Here is a 12,621-nt window from a genome sequence, read left to right as displayed (position 1 = left end):
TAGAAGATTTGAGGCTTTTAGTGCCTTTTGGAGGCTGATTTTGCAAAAAATCCACATTCAAACCAAAATATCTGACTTCCTGATGGTCGGAGCTAATGACTTTAAATTAGAAAGTTGTCCGGGTCGATGAGATCAACATACGTACTGAGTTGTGCTACTGTAGGTAAAACGACCCCCCCACCACTTTTGTCAAAAGCATTTTGAAAGTGACACATTTCCTGCTGCCAGTTGGTGGCGCTTTAACTTTGACACACAATAGTTACATCCATCTGATCGGCCTCTTACCATGAACAAACTGCTGAAGTTTCATAAAGATCAGTTAATGTATGCATTAGTTATAACACTTCGTGTTTCTCTTTTCTCGCCATTAATTCGTTTCCTCGCCACGGCCAAACCGTTCGAGATATCAAAAATCCGTCCGCAATTTAGCATCCTCAATGTCTTGACTTCACGCTGACTGAGTTTGGAGGCGAATCGATGTATTTCCTAGGAGGAGTACATTAAATTCCACAGCAAGCGTTTCCAAACAACCCTAAATAGCCGACTTCCTGTTGGGCTGGCGTAAAACTTAGAGCACGAAAGTAGTTCGGCCCGATGAGATCTATATGTGTACCGAGTTTCAAATGAATTCATGCAAGCATGTTTGATATATGGACCAAGTTTTAGAACCCCGTTCAAGGGGGCGCTGTTGAGCCCCCCTGCCACGCCCGGCTACCAGATTCAGCCCCGCCCTGATGGCCGCGGGTTCTGACCTGTGTGCAAAGTTTCAAGAGTTTTCGAGCACGTTTAGGGACCCAAAAGCCCCAGAAACCTTGAAAAACAAATGAAAAAGTAAATCTCACTCAACTGACAAATCACCCCCACCCCTCACACACTCAGAGACAGAGAGAGAGAGAAAATTCTCCAAAAAATCACATTCAAACCAAAATATCTGACTTTCTGTTGCTTTGAGCTAATAAGTGTAAATTAGAAAGTTGTCCGGCTCGATAAGAACAATATACATACCAAGTTTTGTGATTCTAGGTAAAACTAAGCCCCCATTTTTGACTAAAGGTGGCGCTACTGAGCCCCTCACCACGCCCGTTTCTGAAACTTTGCCCATGTCTACTGGATAATAAGTGTGATGTGTCTGTCGAGTTTCATGCAATTTCAAGTATGTTAAGAGTCTCAAAAGCATCAAAAAAGAATATTAAAGTTTGATGCGTTGCCATGGCAACAGTATCTAAGAAATCAATAATCCTTTCACAGGTCTACATCTGCCGTGTGTCTACATTATACACATAAAGTTTGAAGCAAATCGGGTAAAAATAAGAGAGTGATTTCAAAGCATTTTGAAAGTGACACACTTCCTGCTGCCAGTTGGTGGCGCTATAACTTTGACTCACAATAGTCACATCCTTGTGTTCGGCCTCTCACAACGAACACACTGCTGAAGTTTCATCAAGATCAGATAATGTATTCTGAAGTTATAACACACTTCCTGTGTCCCTTATTCGCCATAAATTTGTTTCCTTGCCACGGCCAAACCGTTCGAGATATCAAAAATCTGTCCGCAATTTAGCATCCTCAATGTCTTGACTTCATGCTGACCGAGTTTGGAGGCGATTGGATGAATTCTCTAGGAGGAGTACATTAAATTCCACAGCATGCGTTTCAAAACAACCCATAATAGCCGACTTCCTGTTGGGCTGGCGTAAAAAGTAAAAGTACGAAAGTTGTTCGGCCCGATGAGATCTATATGTGTACCGAGTTTCATATTATTACATGCAAGCGTGTCTGATTTATGGACCAAGTTTTCGGACCCCGTTCAAGGGTGCGCTGTCGAGCCCCCCTGCCACGCCCGGGTACCAGCTTCATTACATGCAAGCGTGTCTGATTTATGGACCAAGTTTTCGGACCCCGTTCAAGGGGGCGCTGTCGAGCCCCCCTGCCACGCCCGGGTACCAGCTTCAGCCCGGCCCTGATGGCCGCGGGTTCTGACCCGTGTGCAAAGTTTCAAGAGTTTTCGAGCACGTTAAGGGTCTCAAAAGTGCCCGAAAGTTTGACAGAAAAATAATAATAATAATAATAATAATAATAATAATAATAATAATAAATAATCCTACCGAAAACAATAGGGCCTTCGCCCTTTCAGGGCTTGGGCCCTAATAATCCTACCGGAAACAATGCCACCAACTGGCATATATATATATATATATATATATATATATATATATATATATATATATATAATAAATAAATATAGCTGCGAGCAGCGATTGCGGGCCCAAGCCGGTGGCACCGCCACCCTGGTGCCTTTAGTTACACTAAAGCCACCGGGGTGGCGTGTGTCACCGGCTTGGGCCCTCCATCGCTGCTCGCAGCTATATTTATTATATATATATATATATATATATATATATATATATATATATATATATATATATATATATATATGCCAGTTGGTGGCGCTATAACTTTCACTCACAATAGTTACATCCATCTGATCGGCCTCTTACCACGAACACACTGCTGAAGTTTCATCAACATCAGTTAACGTATGCAGAAGCTATATATTACTTCGTGTTTCTCTTTTCTCGCCATTGTTTCCACGCTACGGCCAAACCGTTCGAGATATCAAAAATCCGCCCGGAATTGATCATCCTCAATGTCTTGACTTCATGCTGACCGAGTTTGGAGGCGATTGGATGAATTCTCTATCCCCGGTGGGGACTTCAACCTGAATGCATACAGACTCATGGGGACTCGTGTCACAGTGGGGATCTAAATAGAGGTCCCCATGGGTAAACAAGCTTATAAATCATACAGAATGAGTTTTTTTGGAAATGTAAAAATGCAGAAAGTTTTCTGTGATAGGTAGGTTTAGGGGTAGGGTTAGTGTGAGGAGATAGCAAATACAGTTTATACAGTATAAAAAAAATTAAGGCTATGGAGAGTCCCCACAAAGATAGTAAACCGTGTGTGTGTGTGTGTGTGTGTGTGTGTGTGTGGCGTGGGCGCGTTTGAACAGTGGACACATAAAAACATACTCCGTCATTATACAGGACGACATTCAAACTGCAAAGTGTTAACTTATATTTGTGTACAGTCGCAATAAAACACAACATTGTGCTTTTGTAAAATAATTTCAAGCAATCCACCCCCCGAAAGGCGCTAATTTTAAAATTAAACTAAAATGCTCACGGCTGCACGGGCATTCATAACGGTGCGCGTCCACGGCGAGGAACGAGCGAGGAATGTTTTTCAGTTAATTCCTACTTCCATAGGAATTCATTTGAAATGCTTGCTCAACCACTATCAGTGTCAGTGCGGACGAACATATTTTACTTTCGTTTTTAAGTTGGCGATTCAAAAGCCCCCAGTGGTGTAACACGTCGATTAACCGGTGGTAAAATATTCTCAAAGTCACATATTACCTAGTATATTTTTATATAGATACAATAGGCCTACCTGATTTTGAACACAAGAGGGCAGTATAGCCCTATGTATAAGGAGGAGTAACTAAAAACTCAGAGTCTGAAATATCCAAAAAATCCACATTCAGACCAAAATATCTGACTTCCAGATGGCTGGAGCTAATGAATGTAAATTAGAAAGTTGTCCGGCTTGATGAGTACAATATACAAACTATTTTTTTTTTACTGTAGTTAAAACTAACCCGCCCACTTTTGTCAAAAGCATGTTGAAAGTGACACACTTCCTGCTGCCAGTTGGTGGCGCTATAACTTTGACTCACAATAGTCACATCCATGTGATCGGCCTCTTACAACGAACACACTGCTGAAGTTGAATCAAGATCAGTTAATGTATGCAGAAGTTATAACACACTTCCTGTTTCCATTATTCGCCATAAATTCGTGTCCTCGCCACGGCCAAACCGTTCGAGATATCAAAAATCCGTCCGCAATTTAGCATCCTCAATGTCTTGACTTCATGCTGACTGAGTTTGGAGGTGAATGGATGAATTCCCTAGGAGGAGTACATTAAATTCCACAGCATGCGTTTCCAAACAACCCATAATAACTGACTTCCTGTTGGGCTGGCGTAAAAAGGAAAAGTACGAAAGTTGTTTGGCCCGATGAGATCTATATGTGTATTGAGTTTCATATTATTACATGCAAGCGTGTCTGATTTATGGACCAAGTTTTCGGACCCCGTTCAAGGGGGCGCTGGTGAGCCCCCCTGCCAAGCCCGGGTACCAGCTTCAGCCCGGCCCTGATGGCCGCAGGTTCTGACCTGTGTGCAGAATTTCAAGAGTTTTTGAGCACGTTAAGGACCCCAAAAGTGCCCGAAAGTTTGACAGAAAAATAAGAATAATAAGAAATATAGCTGCGAGCAGCGATTACGGGCCCAAGCCGGTGGCACCGCAACCTTGGTGCCTTTAGTTACCTAAAGGCACCGGGGTGGCGGTACCGCCGGCTTTGGCCCTCCATCGCTGCTCGCAGCTATATTATATATATATATATATATATATATATATATATATATATATATATATATATATATATATATATATATACAGTGAGGAAAATAAGTATTTGAACACCCTGCTATTTTGCAAGTTCTCCCACTTGGAAATCATGGAGGGGTCTGAAATTGTCATCGTAGGTGCATGCCCACTGTGAGAGACATAATCTAAAAAAAAAATCCAGAAATCACAATATATGATTTTTTAACTATTTATTTGTATGATACAGCTGCAAATAAGTATTTGAACACCTGTCTATCAGCTAGAATTCTGACCCTCAAAGACCTGTTAGTCTGCCTTTAAAATGTCCACCTCCACTCCATTTATTATCCTAAATTAGATGCACCTGTCTGAGGGCGTTAGCTGCATAAAGACACCTGTCCACCCCATACAATCAGTAAGAATCCAACTACTAACATGGCCAAGACCAAAGAGCTGTCCAAAGACACTAGAGACAAAATTGTACACCTCCACAAGGCTGGAAAGGGCTACGGGGAAATTGCCAAGCAGCTTGGTGATAAAAGGTCCACTGTTGGAGCAATCATTAGAAAATGGAAGAAGCTAAACATGACTGTCAATCTCCCTCGGACTGGGGCTCCATGCAAGATCTCACCTCGTGGGGTCTCAATGATCCTAAGAAAGGTGAGAAATCAGCCCAAAACTACACGGGAGGAGCTGGTCAATGACCTGAAAAGAGCTGGGACCACCATTTCCAAGGTTACTGTTAGTAATACACTAAGACGTCATGGTTTGAAATCATGCATGGCACGGAAGGTTCCCCTGCTTAAACCAGCACATGTCAAGGCCCGTCTTAAGTTTGCCAATGACCATTTGGATGATCCAGAGGAGTCATGGGAGAAAGTCATGTGGTCAGATGAGACCAAAATAGAACTTTTTGGTCATAATTCCACTAAACGTGTTTGGAGGAAGAAGAATGATGAGTACCATCCCAAGAACACCATCCCTACTGTGAAGCATGGGGGTGGTAGCATCATGCTTTGGGGGTGTTTTTCTGCACATGGGACATGGCGACTGCACTGTATTAAGGAGAGGATGACCGGGGCCATGTATTGCGAGATTTTGGGGAACAACCTCCTTCCCTCAGTTAGAGCATTGAAGATGGGTCGAGGCTGGGTCTTCCAACATGACAATGACCCGAAGCACACAGCCAGGATAACCAAGGAGTGGCTCTGTAAGAAGCATATCAAGGTTCTGGCGTGGTCTAGCCAGTCTCCAGACCTAAACCCAATAGAGAATCTTTGGAGGGAGTTCAAACTCCGTGTTTCTCAGCGACAGCCCAGAAACCTGACTGATCTAGAGAAGATCTGTGTGGAGGAGTGGGCCAAAATCCCTCCTGCAGTGTGTGCAAACCTGGTGAAAAACTACAGGAAACGTTTGACCTCTGTAATTGCAAACAAAGGCTACTGTACCAAATATTAACATTGATTTTCTCAGGTGTTCAAATACTTATTTGCAGCTGTATCATACAAATAAATAGTTAAAAAATCATACATTGTGATTTCTGGATTTTTTTTTTTAGATTATGTCTCTCACAGTGGACATGCACCTACGATGACAATTTGAACACCCTGCTATTTTGCAAGTTCTCCCACTTGGAAATCATGGAGGGGTCTGAAATTGTCATCGTAGGTGCATGTCCACTGTGAGAATGTATTTATATATGTGTATATATATATATATATATATATATATATATATATATATATATATATATATATATACCGTTCAAAAGTTTGGGGTCAGGAAGATTTTTAATGTTTTTAGGAGAAGTCTCTCCTGCTCACCAAGGCTGCATTTATTTGATTAAAAATACAAACAAAAACAGTAATATTGTGAAATATTATTCCAATTTAAAACAGCTGTTTTCTATTTTAAAATATTTTACACTGTAATTAATCTATGTGATCAAAGCTGAGTTTTCAGCATCATTACTCCCATCTTCAGTGTCACATGATCCTTCAGAAATCATTCTAATATGATGATTGATGGTCAATAAATATTAATTATTATTTTCAATGTTGAAAACAGTTGTGTACAGATTTTTTTTCAAAATGCGTTGATGAATGTAATGTTCAAAAGAACAGCATTTATTTCAAATATAATTTTTTTAACATTTTAAATGTCTGTACTGTAACCTTTGATCAGTTTAACTCATTCTCGATTAATAAAAGTATTGATTTATTTTATTTCTTTCCCCCAAAAATAAAATTTTAATTATTACTAACCCAAAACTTTTGAGCGGTAGTGTTTAACGTTACAAAAGCTTTAGATTTCAGATAAATGCTGTTCTTTTGAACTTTCTATTCATCAAAGACTGTACACAACTGTTTTCGACATTTAAAATAATAATGAACGTTTCTTGAGTATCAATCATCATAATAGAATAATTTCTGAAGGATCATGTGACAGTGACGACTGGAGTAATGATGCTAAAAACTCAGCTTTGATCACAGGAATAAATAACAGTTTAAAATATATTCAAATAGAAAGCAGCTGTTTTAAATTGGAATAATATTTTACAATATTACTGTTTTTGTTTGTATTTTTAATCAAATAAATGCAGCCTTGGTGAGCAGAAGAAACTTCTCTGTTATGTGCGCGCCACAGACTGCACGCACGTCCGCTTAGAGTTCCGCCTTTTGCCTTCCATCAAAATTACGTTATTAGAAAAATATTTTTTAGAGAATCGATTTTTTGACATTTGTGAATCGATTCAGAATCGTCCACGTCCGCATCGCGATGCATCTAAGAATAAATTTTTTCTCCCACCCCTAGATTTCATACAACAGGTTAATAAACAGTTACAATTAAGTCACTTACATTTTAGATGCAATGTAGACTGTTTTTGTTCTGTTTCAGCAGCGAAAATAGTTAAACAAAGATCACGGCAGAACCATCACGCATCACGTGTTTTCTCATAACTGAACGATTCAGCATTTTTAACGAATCGGTTGACTCAAAGATTGAATGATCAATCCATAAACATCTGTCTTAATCATGATCGACTCATTCGAACAAATCGTTTGAACGAATGAATCAATGACTCGCTTATTAAGATGGATGCCTGGCGACACCTAATGGCGGTTTAGTGTTGTTTAAGAGCATCATTCTTTCCCACATGTGTGTGATTTGTGTGTGCAACATTATCATTATTTTTCATACACTATTATATTAGCGATTTAAAAGCACCCACTCGTGTCACACGTCGATTAACCGGTGGGAAAATATCCTCAGACACATACCTAATAAATGTATATTTAAATACAATATTGGCCTACCTGGTAAAAAGTTTTATATACTATTCTGATGTCCTTTTGGACACAAGAGGGCAGTATAGCCCTATGTTTGCTTTTTTGTTGAACCAAATAGCACTAAATAGCCTGTTTTAACTTTTTCATTCTTCTTGAATTGCAAAAACAGAATAAAATGGGTTTAGTTGTGATATTTGTATACTTTTATATAGAAATAAATGGTAATTACATTTTTAGAAGATTTTTAGTGTTTCCTTTTTGGACATTATTTAATCCCTCGCCATTGCAAAACCGTTTGAGATATTTATTATCCATTCACAATTTAGCATATTTAATGTAGTTTCATCATGTTGAAAAAATTTGGTACGAATAAAATAAATAGTTTAAGAGGAGTGAATAAAATTCAGAGGCTGATTTTGCAAAAAAAATTCACATTCAGACCAAAATATCTGACTGCCTGATGGCCAGAGCTATTGAATATAAATTAGAAAGTTGTCCGGCTTGATGAGAACAATATACAAACTATTTTTTCTTTACTGTAGTTAAAACTAACCCCCCCACTTTTTTCAAAAGCATGTTGAAAGTGACACACTTCCTGCTGCCAGTTGGTGGCGCTATAACTTTGACTCACAATAGCTACATCCATCTGATCGGCCTCTTACCACGAACACACTGCTGAAGTTTCATCAAGATCAGTTAATGTATGCAGAAGTTATTCCACTTCCGTGTTTCTCTTTTCTCGCCATAAATTCGATTCCTCGCCACGGCCTTACCGTTCGAGATCTCAAAAATCCGTCCGCAATTTAGCATCCTCAAAGTCTTGACTACATGCACACCGAGTTTGGAGGGGACACGGTGAATTTTCTAGGAGGAGTACTTCACATTCCACAGCAAGCGTTTTCCAAACAACCCATAATAGCCGACTTCCTGTTGGGCTGGCGTGAAACTTGACAGAGGGAAAGTTGTTCGGCCCGATGAGATCTATATGTGTACCGAGTTTCATATTATTTCATGCAAGCGTGTTTGATATATGGACCAAGTTTTCAAACCCTGTTCAAGGGGGCGCTGTTGATCCCCCCTGCCACACCCCTTTCTGAAACTTTTCACATGTCTACTGGCTAATAAGTGTTATGTTTCTATCGAGTTTCATCCAATTTCAAGCATGCTAAGAGTCTCAAAAGCATCAAAAAAGAATATTAAATTTTGAAGCGTTGCCACGGCAACAGTATCTAAGATATCAATCATCCTTTCGCAGGTCTACATCTGCAGTGTGTCTACATTATACACATAAAGTTTGAAGCAAATCGGGTAAAAATAAGAGGGTGATTTCAAATTATTTGAAAGTGACACACTTCCTGCTGCCAGTTGGTGGCGCTATAACTTAGACTCACAATAGTCACATCAGTGTGATCGGCCTCTTACAACGAACACACTGCTGAAGTTTCATCAAGATCAGTTAATGTATGCAGAAGTTATAACACACTTCCTGTGTCCCATTATTCGCCATAAATTCGTTTCCTCGCCACGGCCAAACCGTTCGAGATATCAAAAATCCGTTCGCAATTTAGCATCCTCAATGTCTTGACTTCATTCACACCTAGTTTGGTGGCGATCGGATGAATTCCCTAGGAGGAGTATTTCACATTCCATTGTATGCATTTTCCAAACAACGTATAATAACCGACTTCCTGTTGGGCTGGTGTAAAACTCAGAGCACGAAAGTTGTTCGGCCCGATGAGATCTATATGTGTACTGAGTTTCATATTATTACATGCAAGCGTGTTTGATTTATGGACCAATTTTTCCGACATAATTCCAGGGGGCGCTGTCGAGCCCCCGTGCCACGCCCGGGTACCAGCTTCAGTGCGGCCCTGATGGCCGCAGGTTCTGACGTGTGTGCAAAATTTCAAGAGTTTTTGAGCATGTTAAGGGCCCCAAAAGTGCCAGAGAAGTAGAAAAAAATAATAATAATAATAATAATAATAATAAACAATAATCCTACCGAAAACAATAGGGCCTTCGCCCTTTCAGGGCTTGGGCCCTAATAAATATAGCTGCGAGCAGCGATTACGGGCCCAAGCCGATGGCACCGCAACCCCGGTGCCTTTACCTAAAGGCACCGGGGTGGCGGTACCGCCGGCTTTGGCCCGTAATATATACATACACATGGCTATAATGTATATACGTATATATATACATACACATGGCTATAATGAACAGGCTGCGATGTCAAGATTGCAATGCTTGAATGTGTGTGTGTGTGTGTGTGTGTGTGTGTGTGTGTGTGTGTGTGTGTGTGTGTGTGTGTGTGTGTGTGTGCATGTGTGTTCATGTTTTTCTATCCCGGTGGGGACTTCAACCTGAATGCACACAGACTCATGGGGACTCGTGTCACAGTGGGGACCTAAATAGAGGTCCCCATGGGTAAACAAGCTTAGAAATCATACACAATGAGTCTTTTTGGAAATGTAAAAATGCAGAAAGTTTTCTGTAATGGGTAGGTTTAGGGGTAGGGTTAGTGTGAGGAGATAGAATATACAGTTTGTAAAGTATAAAAACCATTAAGTCTATGGAGAGTCCCCACAAAGATAGTAAACCGTGTGTGTGTGTGTGTGTGTGTGTGTGTGTGTGTGTGTGTGTGTGTGTGTGTGTGTGTGTGTGTGTGTGTGTGTGGCGTGGGCGCGATGGAACAGTGGACACAAAAACATACGTCATTATACAGGACGACATTCAAACTGCAAAGTGTTAACTTATATTTGTGTACTGTCGCAATAAGACACAACATTGTGCTTTTGTAAAATAATTTCAAGCAATCCACCCCCCTGAAAGGCGCTAATTTTAAAATTAAACTAAAATGCTCATGGCTGCACGGGCATTCATGGTGCGCATCCACGACAAGGAACGAGCTGAACAAAGTGGACGTTTTTCAGTTTATTCCTACTTCCATAGGAATTCATTTGAAACGCCCGCTCAACCGCTCACCCTGTGGTCTGTGTGAGTCCTAATGCCCCAGTGTAGTGCCGGGGACACTATACTGCCAAAAGAGCACCGTCCTTCGGATTAGACGTTAAACCGAGGTCCTGACTCTCTGTGGTCATTAAAAATTCCAGGATGTCCTTCGAAAAAGAGTAGGGGTGTAACCCCGGCATCCTGGCCAAATTTGTCCCTTGGCCTCTATCCATCATGGCCTCCTAATCATCCCCATGTACTGATATACTGATTGGCTTCATCACTGTCTCCTCTCCACCAGTAAGCTGGTGTGTGGTGGGCGTTCTGGCGCAATATGGCTGCCGTCGCATCATCCAAGTGGATGCTGCACATTGGTGATGGTTGAGGAGATTCCCCCCATCTATGTAAAGCGCTTTGAGGTCTCAGAAAAAGCGCTATATAAATGTAACAAATTATTATTATTATTATCAACCACTATCAATGTCAGTGCGGACGAAAATATTTTACTTTCGTTTTTAAGTTTGCGATTCAAAAGCCCCCAGCGGTGTCACACGTCGATTAACCGGTGGTAAAATATTCTCACCGTCACATACCTAGTATATTTTTATGTAAATACAATAGGCCTACCTGATTTTGAACACAAGAGGGCAGTATAGCCCTATGAATGACTTGACTTTTATGAGACTAAATGGTACAATTACTATTTTTAAACTTATAAATAATTATTAAATTAAAAAAAAGAATAAAATGAGTTTGGTTGTGATATTTGTATACTTTTATAGAAATAAATGGTGTATAATTACATTTTTAGAAGATGAGGCTTTTAGTGTTTAATTTTTGTACATTACTTCAGTCCCTCACTATAGCAAAACCATTTGAGATGTTTAATATCCGTTCACAATTTAGCATCTTTAATGTATTTTCATCATTTTGAAAAAGTTTGGTGTGAAAAAAATAAGCCAGTTTGGAAGAGTAGCTAAAAACTCAGAGTCTGAAATATCCCAAAAATCCACATTCAAACCAAAATATCTGACTTTCTTTTGCTCTGAGCTAATGACTGTTAATTAGAAAGTTGTCCGGCTCGGTGAGACCAATATATATACTCATGTTTGTAACTGTTGGTAAAACTAACCCCCCCACTTTTGTCAAAAGCATGTTGAAAGTGACACACTTCCTGCTGCCAGTTGGTGGCGCTATAACTTTGACTCACAATAGTTACATCCATCTGATCGGCCTCTTATCACAAACACACTGCTGAAGTTTCATCAAGATCAGTTAATGTATGCAGAAGTTATAACACTTCGTGTCTCTCTTTTCTCGCCATAAATTCATTTCCTCGCCACGGCCAAACCGTTCAAGATATCAAAGATCCGTCCGCAATTTAGCATCCTCAATGCCTTGACTTCACGCTGACCGAGTTTGGAGGCGAATCGATGTATTTCCTAGGAGGAGTACATTAAATTCCACAGCAAGCGTTTCCAAACAACCCATAATAGCCGACTTCCTGTTGGGCTGGCGTAAAACTTAGAGCACGAAAGTCGTTCGGCCCGATGAGATCTATATGTGTACCGAGTTTCAAATTAATTCATGCAAGTTTGTTTGGTATATGGACCAAGTTTTAGAACCCCGTTCAAGGGGGCGCTGTCGAGCCCCCCTGCCACGCCCGGCTACCAGATTCAGCCCCGCCCTGATGGCCGCGGGTTCTGACCTGTGTGCAAAGTTTCAAGAGTTTTCGAGCACGTTTAGGGACCCAAAAGCCCCAGAAACCTTGAAAAACAAATGAAAAAGTAAATCTCACTCAACTGACAAATCACCCCCACCCCTCACACACTCAGAGACAGAGAGAGAGAGAGAAAATTCTCCAAAAAATCACATTCAAACCAAAATATCTGACTTTCTGTTGCTTTGAGCTATTAAGTGTAAATTAGAAAG

This window comes from Scardinius erythrophthalmus, assembly GCF_964197995.2.
Source record: "Scardinius erythrophthalmus genome assembly, chromosome: 10".
NCBI lineage: Eukaryota > Metazoa > Chordata > Actinopteri > Cypriniformes > Leuciscidae > Scardinius > Scardinius erythrophthalmus.
This window is presented reverse-complemented; position numbering follows the sequence as displayed.